The sequence below is a fragment of the Leptodactylus fuscus genome, chromosome 4 (assembly GCF_031893055.1).
Source record: "Leptodactylus fuscus isolate aLepFus1 chromosome 4, aLepFus1.hap2, whole genome shotgun sequence".
NCBI classification, from domain to species: domain Eukaryota; kingdom Metazoa; phylum Chordata; class Amphibia; order Anura; family Leptodactylidae; genus Leptodactylus; species Leptodactylus fuscus.
Window position 1 is genome coordinate 181705811 of NC_134268.1, and position 21847 is coordinate 181727657.

Consider the following 21847-nt stretch of genomic DNA (forward strand, 5'->3'; position numbering starts at 1 on the left):
ATTGCACAATTTGTTATGGTGGGCTTTGGTACTGTCGCTTTGCAAATACATGGACTAAATTTCACAAATAAAACTTGGTCATGTCAATCTAGCCTAAGGCCTGGTTCACATCTGCACATGGGTTTCCATTCAGGGGTCCGCTTAGGGACCCTCCTAATGGAATCCGCATAAAAAAGCGGTCACCTCAAGAAACCAGCGGATTCAATAAACTATAATGGGCTCCATGTGGATCCCGCAGGAAAAATGTGGAGAGAAAAGTGCTGATTGCAGGACTCTTCTCTGCATGTTTCATTCAGAGAGGAAACGGAATGGCCTGAATTCAGATGTGAACTGGGCCTTAGCGTTCTGCTACACAAGCAGATTAGCATCGCATTTCGGCAGTATATTTTACTGTTTACACCTTAATGCAGGTTCATAACCATTTCTATATAATAGAAGAGTTTACTATCAGAATCACTAGAACAGAACACCGCTTTCAAAATAAGACCAAAAAATGATTAATGCAACTTTAAAACACAGCATTAACATTGCACAAAAACACAAATCTTACTTTTCAATCAAAAGAATAGGGATCCAAAACTGTCAGCTTTCCAGTAGTATATAAAACTGCCTGTGCCCAATCTGATGAAAGGTCCTCTTTAAATGACATTTACACAGCATCGTGGATTGTATCTTATAACACTTTTTATAAGAAGGAACAGAACCTACTGAGTAGATGATAAAAATATGCTACTGTGTGGTTTGGACACAGAATCTATTGCAGAATTTTACTATCTGAATGGGAGTGTTAGAAGTCCTCTTACAACTGCAAAGCCCACAGTATAGAACATCTCACACAATAGCAGACACTACTTTTTAAACCAAAAATTGGGTTCCAAAAACTGCACCGATCTAGCATTTACATACTAGCGATGCTTCTGTGTTGTTCATGGTGTCAGCAGTACTAACCTCACTAAGCGTTCATAGGTCAGTAGCTCAACCCCAAGACAAGGATGGTTAAATTCTGCTACTCCATGGCCATAAGGGTCCCATATACACGTCCTTTATCAGTCAGGGTGAGAAGACGTTGACATGCAAATAACACCCAGAATGCTTTTCTGAAAATTTGCATATTCCTGAAAGGATAAACAATAGGCCCTGGGTGTGACCACATAGCGCCTATTACTGGCTGAAAGAAACCAAACACTGTGGGGGTGAGATTGTTTATAGCAACATTTTCAGCTGTGTAAAAGCCTGAAAAACACATAACATGTACACAAAATAGTATACAAGCACATGTGTGTGTATCTTATATAGACTTCTATTGCTTCAAGTGAAACATGAGGTTTTTTTTTTTTTTTTTTTTTTAAGGGCTTATCCAAATCCTAATATTGATGGTCTCTCTGTAGGATAGGTCATCAATATTAGATCTGCGAGGGTCCAACACCCAGGACCCTAACAGGTGAGCAGGGCTCACTCATTGCACAATTTGTTATGGTGGGCTTTGGTACTGCCGCGTTGCAAATACATGGACTAAATTTCACAAATGAAACTTGGTCATGTCAATCTAGCTTAAGGCCTGGTTCACATCTGCACATGGGTTTCCGTTCAGGGGTCTGTTTAGTGATCCTCTTAATGGAATCCGCATAAAAAAGTGGTTGTACATCCAACAAGAAATTGATTCCAGCCAGGTTACGTGGAAAGATGCAAAAATACTTCTTCTTTATTGTTAAAAAGTTTACAAAATCACAGCAGCATGAAAAACAGGAATGTGGGCGTCAGACTAGTCTGACGCCCACATTCCTGTTTTTCATGCTGCTGTGATTTTGTAAACTTTTTAACAATAAAGAAGAAGTATTTTTGCATCTTTCCACGTAACCTGGCTGGAATCAATTTCTTGTTGGATGTACTATCGTTTGGCTCCGGACCGAGGGAGCATATTTTTTCCGAGCCGGTCTATAGATCCACGGATCTCAGAGTGAGAAGCGATATATGGGAGAGTGATTTTCACTATAAGTTGGCTGAGTATATTTTCCTTTCCCTTCCTTCCCTTTTTTCTATATAAAAAAGTGGTTACCTCAAGAAACCAGCGGACCCAATAAACTATAATGGGCTCCATGTGGATCCCACACGAAAAACGTGGAGAGAAAAGTGCTGATTGCAGGACTCTTCTCTGCATTTTTCATTTGGGGAAGGAACGGAATGGCCTGAATTCAGATGTGAACTGGGCCTTAGCGTTCTGCTACACGAGCAGATTAGCATCGCATTTCAGCAATATATATGTTACTGTTTACACCTCAATGCAGGTTCATATAAATTCTATATAATAGAAGAGTTTGCTATCAGAATCACTGGAACAGAATATCGCTTTCAAAATAAGACCAAAAAACAATTAATGTAGCTTTAAAACACAGCATTAATATTGCACAAAACTTACTTTTCAACCAAAAGAATAGGGATCCAAAAATTGCACCGATCTAGTATTTGCACACTAGTGATGCTTCTGTGTTGTTTGCGGTGTCAGCAGTACTAACCTCACTAAGCGTTCATTGGTCAGTAGCTCAACCCCAAGACAAGGATGGTTAAATATTGACAGTCAATGGCTGTAAGTGCCCCATACACATGGCTTTGATCAGTTAAGGTGAGAAGACTTGCAAATCTTACCCAGGATGCATTTCTGCAAATTTGCATATTCCTGAAAGACTAAACAATAGCTCCTGGGTGTGACCACATAGCACCTTTTACTGGCTGAAAGAAATCCAGATACTGTTTGGGTCTGTTTGTTTTTAGCAACAAAACATAAAATAAGTTGCAAATCTTACCCAGGATGCTTTTCAGCAAATTTGCATATTCCGTAAAAGCTAAACAATAGCCCCTGGGTGTGACCACATTGCACGTTAATGGCCAAAAGAAATCTAGGCACTCTTTGGGTGGGATTGTTTTTAGTAACATTTTCAGCTATGTAAAAGCCTGCATTCTGAGAATTTTTTAATTTTTTTTTTTTTTTTTTTTTTTTTTAAGTGACGCTGCTGATAGGGGTCATTCACACAACCGAGGTGCACAATGGAAAAGTTGTTTTACACCCAGCGGGCAGCTGTTTTCATGGATAGCATTTGAGTGTATGGAGGGATTCATGAAAACAGACAAAAATAGAGCATGGCCTATATAGTGACGGTCCATTACAACGGACTGTCAAAATATTGATCGTGTGAATAGCCCCTTATTCACACAAATACATTTTAATGCAACCATGTGATGGATGTTAAAAAAGAAAAATGGCCCTCATGAGGTTGGTCATGTTCTAAGTGTGAATATAGGGAAGGGAATAAGTTGCACATACGTGGGGGGTTTGACTTCTGCAGTCCCCACCAATCTTGAGAACTGGGGTGTTTTGTTTCCTACAAAATGCCCCTGCGCCGTTCATTTCATTGGGAGTGCTGGATTTCTTGGTATTCATGAGAACTAAAAAGAATACATTTTTCTATTATATTTTGTATTTTAATCTACATTTGGCTTAAGAAAACATAAAAATACTGATACAATTCCATCAGGCATTGAATGTCATTCATGCTGCATTGTAGATAAATTTAACATCCCACTAACAGAGTATAGGAAAAATAATCACTACTTTATGTTTTGGACCTAAAATATAGAGAATATTACAATCTTAAAAAAGACCCAAGAATGTTTAATTTACACAATTACAAAACTTCAGATCTTACTTTTTTTTTTACACTGAAAAATAGAGATAAAAAAACTGCACTGATCTAATGTTTGCACACTAGTGGTGTTTATGCTGTTTGTGGTGTCAGCAATACTAACCTCACTAAGCATTCATTAGGCAGTAACACAACCCCAAGAGATGGATGGTTAAACTTTGACATGCAATGGCCATAAGTGCCCCATACACATGCCTTTTTTCAGTTAAGGTGAGAAGTCTAAGTTGCAAAGCTTACCCAGGATGCTTTTCTGCAAATTTGAATATTCCTTAAAAGATAAACAATAGCTCCTGGGTGTGTCCACGTTGCAAGTTACAATACAATAGCCCCTTTCAGGACTGTCTAAATATTGTCATGTGAATAGCCCCAATTAACATACAGTAAATGAATTTTAATGCAACCGTGTAATGGTCATAAAAAACAATAGTAATAATAATAATGTTTGTCGCTAGTAAGGTAAGGGACGAGCCTGTAAAACACATTCTATAATGCTTCAAGTGAAAGGTGACTCTTTTTTTTTTTTTTCCATGCAGTGATTTTGATTTTTTTTTAAATCATTGTTGTATGAATGATGTATATCAATAGACGTTGCTTTTAGGTGTTTTGGATGTGTATTTAGGTGCATAATAGGAGGCAAAATAGATGTTGTAGAATGTTTAAGGCTGGGTTCACACTGGGTTTTTTGGTCCGGAACCTGAGGTGGAGGCTGCCTCAGATTCCGGTCCAAAATACTGGTAGCTGTGACTGGATGCAATGCACCGGCATCCAGTTATGCACTCCGCTCTGGATTAGGCCCAATGAATGGGCCTAGTCGGGAGTGTCTTCAGGCGGAGTCGCAAGGCAACTCTGCCTGAAGAATGAGCATGTCCGTTCTTTATTCTGGGAGCCAGAACAAAGGGCTCCCATTTATTTCAACGGGAGCTGTATTTTTGGTCAGGATTTTGAGGTGGACACAGAATACAAAATACCCCGTGTGAACTAAGGGCCCTTCTACGGGGGCAGGTTCTGATCAGGTTCTGTTTAGCTTTTTTTAATGCATTGTCAAAGCCAAGATCAAGCATGGATCATAAGATAAAAAAGGATAAAACTGGGACGCCACGTGGCATAAAAGTGTGGCATTTTGCAAAGTGGCTTCAAAACCTGCACCAATCTGGTGTTTGCACACTAGTGAGGCTTATTTGTTGTCTGTGGTGTCAGCAGTACTAACCTCACTAAGCGTTTTTCTTTTTTAATAGGCGCTGAAACTGTGCCAACATTACACCCACTGCACAAAAAAGGTGGGAAGTGCACAAAACCCCTCAAAAAACTGTAAAGGATGAGTGTATCGCAAAGCTCATCTCAAAAGAGAATGGGTTCTCAACTTCCCCAACCCTCCGGACCAAAAAGCACCAAGAGGTTTGGGGCTACAGTTGCCTTCTGCCGAAACAGAGAGGCTTCTTGCTCTGGCTTCCTCCTGGGCTCTCACCCCAATGAGTACTGCCAGAGCTCTCCTGGCTAGCAAAGACGAGCCTGTGGCTGGTTCTGCAGCAGGCTCGTCCTTGCTAGTCAGGAGAGCTGGCAGCTTGCTGTTATGAGGGAGCTGACTCTCTTTCTTATAGGAATGAATAGACCAGTGTTGATTGTCCAGTGTACAGCATTCGGCCAATCAACGCTGGTTCTGCTGGAGGCTCGTCTGTGAGGAGGCGGAGTCTAAGATCGGACCACAATGGAGACTGCTGTGGTCCGATCTTAGACTCCGCCTCCTCACAGACGAGCCTCCGGCAGAACCAGCATTAATTCGCCGAATGCTGTACACTGGCCAATCAACACTGGTCTATTCATTCCTATGAGAAAAAGTAAGCGAGCTCGTAACAGCAAGCTGCTAGCTCTCCTGACTAGCAAGGACGAGCCTGCTGCAGAACCAGCGTTGATTGGCCGAATGCTATACACTGTATAGCATTCGGCCAATCAACGCTGGCTCTGAATCAGATGTTTACTGCGAATAGCTAGTAGTATTCAATCGAGTACGAATATTTCGCATACCGTAGTATTTGATCGAATACCTACTCGATCGAATACTACTCACTCATCTCTAGTAGAAGGTTACTTTACATTTTTGTCTATTTTCACTGCATATTTTAACACTATCATTCATGTGCATGCAATATAAGGGTTTTTCTTTTTGCATTACGAGTTGTATTCTGCACTGTTCTTTAATCCCAAATTTTCCAGAAATCTAACACCTGAAATGACGCAGTATGTAAATGAGTGTGAAGCTTGGTATTATGGGAGTGAATGAATTATTTCATGTTATATTGTGAAATCTTACAAATTTACAACTGACTCGTGCACCTGCATAGGAGTAGTAGACGGCATTGACCTCGCGCTCGTATCCTCGGGCTTAGCTTGTTCTACCCTGCACAGGCCTAATGTCTGACAAATACTGGCATCTGCAAAACAAAGGTAACGTACTTCAGTCTTATCCCATTCAATGTTGGTCTACATCTGCTATATGTGCCTGTACATTCTTCATCAGAGGGGCTGGTGGGCAGGAGTTCTGCCAATGAGTCACTTTGCATTGGTGAGAGATGGAAAAAAGTTTTCTAAATAAAATAATTTTTTAAAATTATATTATACAAATATTGATATTGTATAATAAATTAGATGTATAGATTGCTACATATTTCTGTTCATAGGAATCAATTACTGGCTTTTTAATGAATTAGATGATCTTTACGGCCACTGGCCCTGGCTATTTATGGAGGAGTTGGAGTATATGGGATGTAGGGGATGCAGAAGTGCTGTGGAGGAATGAAGAGGTGCAGGCTGCAGCAGTCCTATATAAGGGAAGAAGGACTTCTAGACTCATGGCTACAGCATTCCTGTTCCAAATATATTCTACACATGGCCAGTATTATGTGACGCTAGAAAGTTGACAGTGCGTTAAATTCAGTTCACTGTCAGCCAGAGATATCGGTAACGTTAGTTTCGGCACTGATATCTCTCCACTGTCAGAGAGGGGGGGGGGCCTTAAAACTCAGCGTCATCACTGGACTGTGGGGAACACTCCTCAATAGTATCCTTTATTAGCCTTGTACTGTCAGAGGGAGTATTCCTCACAGCAAGGAGCTTTCTGACAGTGGAGAGATATCGGTGCCGAAACTGAACCCTAACATTCTTGGCTAAATGTCCTGAAAAGGACAGACAGAAGCCAGTACCTGCACCTATCCTTACATGTTTTTATGCAACTTGGAATCATCAGGGAATATACACTAGGTAGAAGGTATACAACAATTAGTGCAGCCCTGCCATGCCACATATCTAGAAATACAGTACATCAGAAAAAGTCCAAGTATAAAACCAACCTGGCAGCATTGGAAGAATTTTTGGAGAATATTTTACACTATTTTCTTCTCTTTGGAATTTTTTTTGGCTGGATAACTTGTAGTTACATTCAGAGTAGGCAGACATTACATTTTTCATACGCTGAATTTCCCTGGTGTAGAAATCTACCTATAGAGAGACACATTGATACACATTGCCCGCCTTATCTTTTATTCGGTTTAGAACATGTGTTTTCACACTCTGGGCATCCATTGAGGGCTAATAAAATGGCCCAGTGTTTTGCGAGGCAGGACCCACAGTAACATTTTACGTCCAGCAATAATGTTTTTTATTGGCTCTATGATAAATGTCGCAGCGTTAATAGGACTCGAGCGCAGCGAGTTCTGAAGTGATTAAACGGGGAATAACACCTCTTTATTGTAACAACGTGTGAACACCACTATGCTGCTCCCAACACCCAAACCCCGGGAACAGCCACATTGGTTTAATGAATTTTTATTGGCGTATCCTTGTTTTTAGCTAAATGCAGCCATTAGGTTATGTCAAATGTAGGAAAGAGCTGAATATACTAATAGTGTCTGTGAAACCCTCCACCAATAGTAACTGAAAATTGGTTTTGGATATATATATATATATATATATATATATATATATATATATATATATATATTTACAGAGTAACCTCTTTGAGACGACCACCCAAAACTGCATTAAAAAGTGGTAGCTAGTATGGAAAACTGAAAATCCAAAGTTTAGGTAAGAAGATGGTCTTCTCCAAGAGGTGGTCTTTTGGAGAAATTTCAGTTCGATCCTATATTCTAATGTATCTGGTGAAGATTTGACTCTTTGATCCTGCCGTAGGGATTGTACTTCCATTTTGGAAGTGGCCCATATGGGTTAATGATGTTGTGTTGTCCTTCTAAGAATCTGGGTGCTAGGGGTTAATATGTTCCCCTAGGCTCATATATACGACTGTATTTTGATACCTTACAACCTGCAGGTCTAATTCACATTGTACCAGGGGTACATTATCCACCTTTCTATAGGGAGTGGGGTTAGCGGTATTAACCCATTTATGGCTGTTCCTTTGTCTGTTTCCCCTGTTTTGTATATTTTTCTTTGATTCTTGTATTGTGCATATGAAATAAAATTTATATTTTTTTATAGATTTTTTTCTATCTTGAATTATTCTTTGGTATTGAATCATCTGCGGAATCTGCACTTCTTTTTTGTTCCCGCTCGCGGAAAAAGAAACCCATTGAATTCAATGAGAGGTAGCTTTTTGAGCCGGATTTTGACACGGATTCCACGTCAAAATCTGGACCTAAAAACCCTGTCTGAACCCGGCTTTATAGGGATTGCTTACACAATGGTACAGATATCTTATTACTACTGAACTAAAGAGCCAAACTAGACCATTGCAGGTGAGAAGTTACATTGTCATCTGCAGTTTGTTCATTATTGGAACAATCCTACAGAATAGATTACTCTAATAGATTACCCTAATAACACTAATATAATTCCCTAAAATAAGCTTTAAGATGACGCTGTGTCCCTTTAGTAAGAAGAAGATTTTGCATAACAGGTAAAAGTATATAAAGAGCATCGGAAGCTTTGTCACACACTGCGAGAGTTAATAAGACTAAACTAAATGTTAGACACCTCCAGGTGTGACTGTGCATTTTTAAGCGATAGATTTCTATTAGTGCTTATGGAAGAATACGAATTTTCCCCCTCAAAAAGCGATTAGCACCTTTATTTCACGGCCACCCTCTTTTCTTTAGCACTGAATATACTATCAAAATCTTTTTTTAACTAATTTGACCTACTTAGAAAAAGTTTCATTGACACCAAATTTTAACATTTCTGAATTTCCGACTTTTGCAAATCTTTTAAAGGGATTCTACCATTAAAAACTTTTTTTTTCTCGCTAACACGTCGGAATAGCAATAAGAAAGGCTATTCGTCTCCTATCTTTAGATGTCTTCTCCGCCCTGCCGTTCTGTTAAAATCCCGTTTTCCGCTGATATGCAAATGAGTTCTCTCGTAGCACTGGGGGCAGGAGCCAGCGCTCAAGCAGCACTGGGGGCGTCCCCAATGCTGTGAGAGAACTCTCCAGCGCTGCCTCCATCTTCTTCAGGAATGGTCTCTCCCTGTTTCTTCTTCCGGCGGTGGCTTCGAACTTCTAGGCCTCGGACCTAGGGCAAAGCCGACTGCGCATGCCTGCCGGCCACAAAAAAATGGCCGCTTAAAATACTGTGTAAGCGGCCATTTTTCTTGTGGCCGCGGGCATGCACAGTCAGCTTTGTCCTAGGCCCGAGGCCTAGAAGTTTGAAGCCAACCCCCAGAAGAAGATGCAGTGAAGACCCTGTTCTTGAAGAAGATGGAGGCAGCACTGGAGAGTTCTCACGCAGCATTGGGGACGCCCCCAGTGCTGCAAGAGAACTGATTTGAATACCAGCGAAAACAGGATTTTAACCGAATGGTGGGGCAGAGAAGACATCTAAAGGTAGGAGAAGAATAGCTTTTCTTAAGGCTATTCCGATGTGTTAGGGAGGAAAAAAAAGTTTTTAATGGTAGAATCCCTTTAAAGCTAAATTTCCTAGTAGGCTCTGGGAGGTTTTTGTTGCAGATTTTGTTGGGCAATAGCCCAACATGGTGTAAATGCAGCGAATCCCATCCACACATTGCAGAAAAATAACCAAAGCAGAAATCACAGCATGTCAATTATACCTACGAAAACGTTGGCAGTTTTCGTATAGGTATAATGGAAGCAGAAAGTTTGCAGATGTAACCTGTGCGGACTTACAGTGAAAACGATGAAGGAAAAACTGCGATGTGTTGACTTTGCGTTTTTTTCTGATGCACTTTTTTGCTGCCATGTGGGACCTTAGGAATGGCTGGTAAACGAATGGAAAGTATAAAGGAAACGCTTCCATTAAATCCACTCCTGACTTTGGTTCAAAATACCACAGCAAAATCTGCAACAAAAAAATACTGCGTTTCCGCAACGTGAGGCCTTGTCCTAAAGCGGTTATGCCATAAATAGTATTTAGAGAGAGGATAAATACCAACCTGATTGATATGGGTTTGACTACTTAGACTCCCCTCAATCTCGTGGACAGGGATGTCTTTTCCCATTGTGGCGCATTGTGGCAGCCAGGCTAAACATAGGCATGAGTGGTAGTGGCCACCAGAGATAGCTGAGTGCTTCACTTTGACTATCTCTGAAACTCCAATTGAAGTGAATGAGAGCACCATCCACTGGCAGTTACAACTGCATTCAACATGGAAGCTTTCAGTTGCTGTGCAATGGGATGAAAGGACCCCTAGCTCTTGAGAGGTCTGACCCCACCAATCAGATATTTATCCTCTAGCCTATTCATTGTGTAGATGGCAGTAGATGTGGTGCATTGTTGGCCACAGATGTGAGACATTGGCGCACTCACCATTTTTTATTTATGTGGGTGAAGAGTGAAGAGAAAATCAAGAAAAGCCAGGACAGGGAAACCTTGGCCCCAGAGATGTAACGTGAAGCTCCAGACCCCAATGCAAGATGTGTTACAGGACCCCCACCTACTACTGTATATGCAGGGGTGAACCTGCCCTTTACGATGCCCGAGGCGGATAACAGAGAGGACCTGCTCTCTGCCTGAGCGTGAGGGGAGGCCGCTGGAGCAGCGCTGCTCCAGCGGCCTCCCCAATCCACCGCTCGGTGCTAAGCCAGTCCAGGACAGCTTGTAATGGACTGGCTTAGGTAAGCAAAAATTCTGCCCTCCCTGGGGCCCTGGCATAGCGCTGCCTGAAGTGGTCGCTTCAGGTCGTCTCGTGGGAGGTGTGTCGCTGACTATATGCTACCAGTTTCAGTTTAGTTTCATGTTTGAATGCACAAAGTCAAATGCAAATTAACCTAAGTAGTCACAGTGGGCGGGGAGCAGCTTAGCATATGGGCCGTCTAACTAGGCTGAAGCTGGCCCCACCTACTGGGACTACTTAGGTTAATTTACATATGACTTTTTATGTCCTGAAACTTCACTTTGCAATGGAAAGGCGATTACGTGATCTTGGACATGATGGGGCCAGTTTATGATGGAATAAACACCTATCGGGTTCCCTTTAACAGATTCCTTGTCATTAACCTGTCATCTATTATCTACAGGAAATTCATTTAGGTTTTCTATGAGCTATGCCCTTTACTATAAAAATTATTGCAGTTCACTGCCTCATTGCTTTCATTTAGTGAGAGACTAGTCCCTCGAGTCAGGAATTTTCTGTGAAATGTATAAATGATTTAGAAGAAGAATTCATCCAGCCATTATCAAGTTCCTTTCTATTGTCCATTGAAGCTCAGTCTAGCATTAGATGAAAATGAAATTACTGTATGTAGATTAAAGAAGTCATTTTTTGGGCTCACCAGCAATAGTCTATTGTGCTAGTGCAGGGATAGGCAACCTTTGGCACGCCAGCTATTGTAAAACTACAACTCCCAGCATGCATACTTGCGCTGCTGTTCTTGGAACTCCCATGAAAGTGAATGGAGCATGTTGGGAGTTGTAGTTTCGCAGCAGCTGGAGTGCCGAATGTTGCTCACCCCTGTGCTGTTGGTTTTATCCCAGCTCAATTGCACCAAATTAAATAATTTATCTATGGTCATTTCTGTCATGTGATCCCTAGTCTGACCACTAGTCCAAAATTGTGAAGCTGAACCAGAGATCACAAGAAAGGTCCCCCATCAATAAATTAAAGAGTACAGATATATAATTTCACCTAACGTTACATTCACACTACTGTTGTTAATGTCCCTTGCTGTCACCCGGCATAGGATGACAGCAATAGACATTAATGGTAGCGGATTAATGGACACAGATGAAGTCTGAGTCATAAAAATAAAAAACATGATGGACGAAAGCTTCAGAGCATCAAGGCTGGGAGAAGGGGGGTTGGGTATTCGTGGACTCATTTCTAATGCTCCCAGAGCAGCTACAGCTCTGCGATGAATACTCTGTACATATAGATGTAACTTTTGGGACATCTCAGTTTGGTGGCAGGAAATTCTGTAGCTCCAAAGACATTCTGATAGGGAATGTAGATTGTGATTCCTATATGGGACAGTGACTGACATTGTCTGTAAAGTGCTGTGGAATATGATGGCGCTATACAAGTATGCATAAAATAAAATAAACAATATAGCTGTTAATGTGTTATCAGTCTTCATAAAATGAATGCAATTCACAAGACTCCTAAATACTTCTAATCTTTATAACACAGAGTCATGTCTCATTCTGAGATACAGCAAGGGGCTCAGTGGTTACATCCCTTAAAATATTTCTTATGCTTACTTATATAGCGCCATCATATTCCACAGCGCTTTACAGACATTGTCAGTCACTGTCCCATATAGGAATCACAATCAACATTCCCTATCAGTATGTCATTGGAGTGTGAGAGGAAATTGGAGTAAACCCACGCAAACACGGGGAGAACATACAAACTCCTTGCAGATGTTGTTCCTGGTAGGTTTCAAACACAGGATTCCACCACTGCAAGGCTGCAGTGCTAACTACTGAGCCACCGTGCTGCCATAAGAATTTTATGGCACACCCGATGAACATGTCATCACCCCAAAAAATATGTAACAATAAAATATTATATATATATTATATATATATATATTATTATTAAATGTACAATTAAAGGCATTTCCAGCTTTCCATTGCATTCCACGGTATATTAACTCGTCCTACAAAAAAACAAGCCCTCATATGTCTCTGTTAATGGAAAAATGAAAAAGCTAGGACTTTTGGAATGAAACAAAAAATGGAAATGCAAAAACTAAAAATAGCTGTGATAGGAAGGGTTAAATAAGGGGTAAGAAAATGTAACATAAAGGAGAAGATTAAAATTCAGTTTAAGAAGTGAACTATTGAAACTTTATTATACAAATGTGAATATTGTGAAACTATTTGCAGCATTGTTAAAGCTAGATTTCCTGTCTGTAGATTGTACATGGCGTGAGACCATGATGTTACTTGCGTGTCGTGGTTATACTGTGAGCCGCTGGTACAGTGATACTTAGTCACGGATCCGCTGATCAATTCTAAATGAAGTCTTATATTTTCATATAAACAGATTGTTCTATTAGTGATTATGGGAGAGAAAGAAGACATGAAATACAGTCATGAAATATATGAGATTTATGTATTTACTTTAAGAATTTCTAGCACATTATTATCATTATCACTATTATCATCAGCTCATTCTGCACTGGATACCACTATGTGGACCATTAAGATATAGGTCATGTATACAGGGGTGAACCGACCTTTTCTGCCGCCGAGGCGGACGACAGAGAGCGAAGGGTGCGTGGCGGAGCGGTGTTAGCAGGCAGAGAGCAGACAGGGAGAGGACCTGCTCTCTGCCTGAGCGTGAGGGGAGGGGCCGCTGGGGTCCACAGGGCCTCCCCAATCCACTGCTTGGTGACGGTGACGCTAAGCCAGTCCAGGATAGCTTGTCCTGGACTGGCTTAGGTAAGCAAAAATGCCGCCCTCCCTGGGGTCCTGGCATAGCACCGCCTGAAGCGGTCGCTTCAGGTCGCCTCATGGGAGGTGCGGCGCTGCATGTATAGGTCAAAATATAGGCCATTTTTAGGGATCCCTCCATACACTGAAATGTATAGGGATTCCATGAAAAAGGGTGCCCCACATGTACAAGATGGCCGTTTGGCATCTCAGCCATGTGAATCTAGCCTAAAATCTTGCATCAGCAAAGGCTATATGTCTTAAACCGGGATCAGATGAAGTTTTTTGGACTGGATTTTGATGCGGTATCTACATCAAAATAAGGCTCAATAAAACTGCCTCCCATTGAAATCAATGGGAGCCGGTCATTTCCTTTTTGCATGAGCAGTTTATTGCCGCTTGCGGAAAAAAAAAAGACATGCCCTTTCTTTAGACGGATTCCGTGGCTGATTCAACTGCGGACGTCCACTTCGCAACACTCCCTCCCAACTAGGCCTATTCATTTGGGCCTAATCCAGAGCAGAATGGATACGGTTGCACTATATGCACTGCACTAGCATCCAGTCGCGGCTAGCCGTTTTTTTTTATTTTTTAACCAGATTCTGAGGTGACCACTGCGTCAAAATCCGGTCCAAAAAACTCCCGTGTGAACCTGGCCTTAACATTACTTTTTACTTATAGTAGTAATCAAAAAAAATGTTTATTCTCTGGCTTTTAGAAAGGTACATAATGTACAAACCGGTAGCTGTATGCCCCCCCCCCCCAGTACTCATCTATGGACGGGTACTATCAGGAGGGGGGTGGGGGGCGTTACTCCCCACTCTCACAGTACAACACTGTAGACGCTGCTGTGAAGAAGGGTATTCCTGGTACCCTGACTGACTGTCAGGAACGCCCTTCTGATGGTGAAGAGCTTCAGTACCGGCACCGATAGCTCTTCACCTGGGGCACAGATCGTGAAACCAGACAGCGCACTGTCGGCTTTCTAGCGGTATATAAAACCACATGTGCCCCAAGTGATGAAAGGTCCTCTTTAAGGTCCCATGCCCACTTAGCGGTAAAAACTGCATCATGTCCACACTGCGATTTCCAAAACCGGTTCTGATTTCCAAAACATCACCGCATTTCAGTTATATCTACGGAAACACCGGCGGCTTCCCCATAGATATAATTGTAACAGAAAGTCCGCGGAGGAAAACTACACAAACTTTCTGTTTAAAGCGCTGCAGGAAGAACTGCAATGCGTTACTTTATAGCTGCAGGTCATCCCGTGGGGCCTTAGCCTACAGATGATAAGCCTACGGGCTTCAGGAGACCCTGTCTGCCATGACAACCCATCATCACCATGCTATATCACAGGGGGCCAATTGGGCAAGAGAGAGCCCACTTTTTCCAACTATTCAGACGTATGATATGTCATGGGTTAAAAAGCCACAATTAGATTTTTTTTTTTTTTTTTTAATCATCATTGCCAGTTCAATGTCTGACTCATGAAGATGACCATCATGATAATGATGATTCCTGGCCCTAGTGCCCTAGACTATTTAAAGGGATATTCTGTTATACAAAACTTGATTACTGTACTTGTAGTACAATGTAAGAATCCTCAGTATACAGTACTGTAGTCAAGTCTTTTCAGTGGTTTCCCAAGAATGAGCTATTGGTATAGTGGAGACAATCCAATGGACTCATAGCTTGGAGTCTGCGATATTCATCAGTCTCCACCTCTTCTCCCATCCAACCAATGATTGTCGATCGCTGTGGCTTGGCACATATGGGCATATCTGCCTTACTACATTAAGTCTTTGTGCCATTTTGTATAACACCCTCGCAGACCTGTGATTGTAATATTCTGCTCTTATATAGGACACCATATTGTGATGACAGATCCACTTTGTTTTTAGCGATATAAATAAACTTGCTCCATTTTTAGCATTTTATTATTTTTTTAAAAAATCAGGGTGGATTTATCGCTCACAATATACGTTTATCTTCTTGCGCCAAGGCTAGGCGCGTTCTCACAATGAATGACGCCATTCTCCATGTGTTCACACCTTTCACAGCCCTGTGTATAGTAAAACTCTTACCATTTACTGTTCTTCAAAAACTCTCTTCATTGGATTCTAAATATAGAGTCATTACCAAGTGAAGTAGAAGACGGGAATGTAATTATTTTCTGTGCAGCTTTTAGAAGCAGAACATATAGCACCTTTCCAGCTTCTCGGCGACTTCATCTATTTATTTTTAGCTTATTCTATGACCTTTCCTCACTTCTCTATTTGGCAACATGCAAGATGTGAACATTGGTAAAATCCCAGCTGAAGGGAAATTATAAGTAAAATCACAGGCACATTGCAATGGACAGACCTGAGCCTGGAGTCCCTATATACGCTGTATACTTATGGACATTATGGAGGGATGAGACACTAAAGTTTTGAACAGTCTGTTCTTTAACTCTTACTAATGGTATATAGACTGCACTCTGGTTTATATTTATGCTGGGACGGTGGACGACAGAAGCATTAGGTGTCGCCCTCCCAGTCAATCACATTACATGATAAGTTACCTTCTGTTTACTGATGAGCAGTATAAAGAGTTAATACTGATGAGTTTTCCTATCAGATCAATGGGCTGATTCCTAGCACCGCTACTGATCAGTTGATTGAAGGGGCAGGTGGCAATACAGTCTTGAGATCACTTCAATCAGGCCCCCCAATACCCAGACTTCCACTGATGTCATCCCAAGATTGGTCATCAATATTAAAATCTTAGGAAACCACTTTAATATTATGATCGTGTCTCCTGTACTGACGGCCTCCTTGGTTCTGATTTTCCTGTCTGGATTCCATGTTAGTATTTTGTTCTGTCATTGCTGACATCTTAGCTTAGTTGTGTTCTAGATGATAACCCGGCTCACAGGTCAGTAAGAACTATTATAACAAGAAGAACGTGCTCCAGTTGGATTGAAACTTAATTTGGGGCCATAGCTTTGCCTTGTTTATTGAAGAAAAAGAACGTGTGCTGAAGTCCTGCAGGTAGTAGAAGCCAGAAATATCAAGTTAAATATTTGGTTAGCCGCCCTGGGAATCAGTGGTTAGCGCAGTAAGTTAGCTGTTAGCATAGCAATGCAGTGGATAGCACAGTGACTCAGTGGTTAGTGCAGTTACTCAGTGGATAGCACAGTGACTCAGTGGTTAGTGCAGTTACTCAGTGGATAGCACAGTGACTCAGTGGATAGCACAGTGACTCAGTGGATAGCACAGTGACTCAATGGTTAGCACAGTGACTCAGTGGTTAATGCAGTGACTCAGTGGATAGCACAGCGACTCAGTGGATAGCACAGTGATGCAGTAGTTAGTGCAGTAATTCTATGGTTAGTGCAGTGGCTCAGTGCCTAGTACAGTGATCCAGTGTATAGGACAGGGATTCAGTGTTTATTCCAGTTGGGTCCTGGGCTTAAATTTGACTGTGTAAAACAACCACAGTTTACCTGTTCTTCATGCGTTTCTGTGGGTTCCTCTAGGTCTGATTATTGCCCTATGCTACTTTATCCAAGGCGCCGTTAGACGCTGAATTTGGGGGACTATACTGTAGTTTGCAATTATTTGATGTAGCAGTTTCATGTAATCTGGAGAAATCATAAAGAAAACTTCAAGTCCTGTTTTATGGACTACCAAAAATGTTATAGTTTTATACTTTGCTATATTTTTTTTCAAGTCACTGATTTTGACTTACCTAATATGGGCCAGACTGATTTTCTTTAAACGTGGTCCTTTATATTTAAAGGGTTAAGTTTATCTACCCATGTTTAATCAATTCATAACATTATATTTTGGATATTAAATATTCACTTCAGTTTGGATTCCTGTTGAGGATTTCTCTTTCACTGAGTGTGTGAATCTGTAGTGTGGGCTATACCTCCCCCTGCTGGTCAAGCAGGAGATCGCCATTTATAAAACACAATGCATGCTGATAAAGAGCATAATTCAATGTCACGGATACTTTGCCATATAATCTTCTTGTAGAAAACACTTCTACTTCTTTTTACTAAACAGTAACTGAAATTTTCTATGTAACATGTGTTTCCTGTATTACTTATTGTTTGGCCTCTCTATCAAGTATCGGAGTAATGACAATGGGAAAAAAGAGGGGCAAGTAAGAACATAGGACATATTTACTATGAGTAATATATCATTTCTATAGGTTAGGGCTACGTAGTGACATGCTATGAGACGAAATGTCACTTAAAATGTAAATTGTTGCTTTATGATATCGCAGCATGGGACATCATGTGACCCAATGTGACAATCGCAGAAAATTCAAACCTTCAAAATTCAAAATTCAAATCATTACAATAGTGGTCTATGTAGACCGCTAGCTTTTTTTTTTTCTGCTAGCAGTTTTTCACCACTACCAGAAAAAAGAAGCGACATGACATTTCTTCAGGCGTTTTCCACCTGAAGCAAGCAATAGAAGTGAATGGGAGGCGAAAGACATGCGGAAAAAAACGTGACGGGTTTTTTGCGGCCCATTCACTTTATGGGAGGGGAAAACCGCCTGCCATTTTTAAAAGCAGTTTTTACAAAAAAAACGCTCCAAAAAAAGCTCCAAAAAACTTCCAATTAGGAAGCGTTTTTTTTCAGGACCAAAATAAGCCACACATAATTTACGTCACACGTAAAAACTTCCTGGCTTATTTTGGTCCTGAAAAAAACACTTCTTAATTAGGAAGCAGTTTTTTGAACTTGAGGCGTTTTTTTGGAGCTTTTTCTGGAGCATTTTTTTTTTTTAAAACTGCTTTAGAAAACGACAGGCGGTTTTCCCCTCCCCTAAAGTGAATGGACTGTAAAAAAAAACGCCAGACGTTTTCAGTTGCTGTTTTATGCAAAAAAATCTAGGTTTTTTTTTTTTTTTTTTGCAAAAAAACGCTGGGCGTTTTTAGCCTCCCATTCACTTCTATTGCTTTCCTCGGGCGGAATCTGCCTGAGGAAAGGTCATGTCGCTTCTTTTTTCTGCTAGCAGTCTCCATAGACCACCATTGTATGGAAATATATTTTGAGGCGAAATCTGCTGTCAAAATCTGCTTCATTGCCCCCGTGTGAACTAGCCCTTAGAAGCTACTATAGATAATAGTTAGACTTTTCCATTAGCTACATTTCTCTAACTTGTATTTATATAAATATAACTGTATGATGTCAGGATCTTACTCATTTAAAAAGAGGTTCTGCAGCAGATTTTGTGCTAGGACTGAGAAGATTCCAGTTCCATCTTTGTTGCTTAAATTCTAGTAATTTATTCTAGAGGATACACTGTCCCATGTATAAGACTAGCAGCAGACTCTGAGTGCTGAAAGTACTGGAGGCCACCGAGCAAATCTCTTTAGTGGAAACATCTATGGGGTTTGTATGTCTTTTATGTTTGTATATGTTTGCTGTGGATAGGGGTGAACCTGCCTTTTTCGCCGCCCGAGGCGGACGACAGAAAGCCCCCCCCCCCAGGAGGAGGGGGCGGAGCGAAGGGGGCGGGGCAGAGCGAAGGGGCCGTAGCGGAGCGGCGTTAGCAGGCAAAGAGCAGGCACGGAGAGGACCTGCTCTCTGCCTGAGCATGAGGTGAGGCCGCTGGAGCAGCGCTGCACCAGTGGCCTCCCCAATCCACCGCTCGGTGACGCTGAGCCAGTCCAGGACAGATTGTCCTGGACTGGCTTAGGTAAGCAAAAATTCCGCCCTCCCCGGGGCCCTGGCATAGCGCCGCCTGAAGCGGCCGCTTCAGGTCGCCTCATGGGAGGTGCGGCGCTGGCTGTGGATACTATAGTTTCCTACATACAGTGGGGACAGAGACCATTGTGAGCAATTTAATTCTGTGTACAGCAATGCAGAGCAGTCAAATCCTGCCAAAGACTGCATATGCATGGAGCTTGTATGTTGTCCTTGGGTTTACATTGATTTTCTCTGTTGTTCTCCCACGCTCCGGAGACATACTGATGGGGAATTTAGATGGTGAGCCCTATATGGGACACAGGGGCCACATAGAAAACCTTTGAATTGGGGCCCCCTCCACACATTGCATAGTGCCCCCTTTTGTGGCCCCCACACAGTATAATGCCTAAGTAGCACACACTAAAGTGGCCCCTTTACACAGTATAATGTCCCATAGTGGCCCCTGAACACAGTATAATATCCCATCGTGCCCCTGCACACAGTATTATGTCCTATAATGGCCCCTGCACACTGTTTAATGTCCCATAGTGGCCCCTTCACACAGTATAATGTCCCATAGTGGCCCCTGCACACAGTATAATGTCCCATAGTGGCCCCTGCACACAGTATTATTGCCCCATAGTGACCCTTGCACACAGTATTATGTCCCATAATGGCCCCTGCACACTGTTTAACGTCCCATAGTGGCCCCTGCACATAGTTAATGTCCCATAATGGCCCTGCACACAGTATAATGTACTTGTGGTTTCTGCTTGGTGTCCACACAAATCATGTGGAGAGACAAGTACTACACTGGGGGTTTCTGTCCCTGAAACTGGGTGGTAACCCAGTAGACCTCATTATAGTCTACGGGGTCCTTGGGTTTCCACAGGTAACTGCTTTTTAAGAAAATTAGGAACGCCGAATACTAATGTGAACTTAATGTTAGAAAAATACATGACACAATCTTTCTGGGTAGAATATGATATTGACAGTGGCATAACTACCGTGGTAGCAGCAGTAGCAGCTGCCACAGGGCCCAGGACATTAGGGGCCGGCGACAGCCGCTACCGCTGCGTTTTTTTTTTTTTTTTTAATAGGCCGTTACCGGCTGGAGTTACTCCAGCCGCTAACGGGCCCTATATACTTACCGATCCTGGCAGGGGCCGGGATCGGTAAGTGACACTGCGGGCCCCACAAGCACTATTATACTCAGGGGTCTTTTCGGACCCCCGAGTATAATGATCGGAAGTGCAGGAGAGGTAACTGAACATAACAAACTGTGTTACTTACCTCTCCAGGCTCCGCGCAGGCTTCGGCCTACTTGTGTGACATCTCAGACGTCACATGATCGGGGCCTGCGTCCTTATGCGTCGCGATGCAGGCTCCCGGTCACATGACGTCCCTGACGTCATTGAAGATGGCCGCCAGCGGAGAGTCGGGAGACAGGTAAGTTACAGTGTTTTTTTTTTTTTATGTTGTTCTTCCCCCGGGTCTCCGATTATTATACTCTGGGGTCTGAAAAGACCCCAGAGTATAATAATTGTTAATGGGTGTCCACAATGGGGTATAATAGTGGGTGAAGGGGCCACAATGGTGCATAATAGTGTGTGCAGGGGCCACTATGGTGCATAATAGTGTGTGCAGGGGCCACTATGGTGCATAATAGTGTGTGCAGGGGCCACTATGGTGCATAATAGTGTGTGCAGGGGCCACTATGGGGTATAATACTGTGTGCAGGGGCCACTATGGGGTATAATAATGTGTGCAGGGGCCACTATGGGGTATAATAATGTGTGCAGGGGCCACTATGGGGTATAATACTGTGTGCAGGGGCCACTATGGGGTATAATACTGTGTGCAGGGGCCACTATGGGGTATAATACTGTGTGCAGGGGCCACTATGGGGTATAATACTGTGTGCAGGGGCCACTATGGGGTATAATAATGTGTGCAGGGGCCACTATGGGGTATAATAATGTGTGCAGGGGCCACTATGGGGTATAATACTGTGTGCAGGGGCCACTATGGGGTATAATACTGTGTGCAGGGGCCACTATGGGGTATAATACTGTGTGCAGGGGCCACTATGGGGTATAATACTGTGTGCAGGGGCCACTATGGGGTATAATAATGTGTGCAGGGGCCACTATGGGGTATAATACTGTGTGCAGGGGCCACTATGGGGTATAATACTATGTGCAGGGGCCACTAAGGGGTAAAGCATACCCGGAAACGCGTCAGCCAGGTCTTGAATAATGGGATTTTAAAACACTTTTTGTGTCTTCACCGTCACGTTGTCTTGTATGTATTATATTTACCCATTTTACATATGGAAAATTAAAAGTTAAATTTTAAGAAAAAGGACATCTCAGGAGTGCGGACTGGAATATATTTTGTGTTATACGTGTTGTCGACTGCCCCAGGAGTCCGGGATTTCTCTGGCCGTGCACCCTGAAGATTGGATCATTGTATGGAAATTTGGTGAGCCACTACTTTATTTTTATTTTTCATTCTATGATGGTGAGGTCATGACTCATGATGATGAGCGGCCATGCCATCTGACATACTATCCCTTTATTTTATCACTGATTGTTTTTTGGGTGTTACT

The 21847-nt window shown here is 42.2% G+C and overlaps 1 protein-coding gene and 2 non-coding genes across 3 annotated transcripts in view; 1 reads left to right on the forward strand and 2 right to left on the reverse strand.

The window, feature by feature from the left end:
* HDAC9 (histone deacetylase 9) overlaps positions 1 to 21847 on the forward strand; it is a 328489-nt gene that overhangs the window by 31128 nt on the left and 275514 nt on the right. The window lies entirely within an intron of this gene.
* Positions 871 to 997, reverse strand: LOC142201745 (U4atac minor spliceosomal RNA). Its single transcript, XR_012715637.1, has one exon. It is a non-coding gene; the product is annotated as a U4atac minor spliceosomal RNA (small nuclear RNA).
* On the reverse strand, positions 2436 to 2562 carry LOC142201743 (U4atac minor spliceosomal RNA). Its single transcript, XR_012715635.1, has one exon. It is a non-coding gene; the product is annotated as a U4atac minor spliceosomal RNA (small nuclear RNA).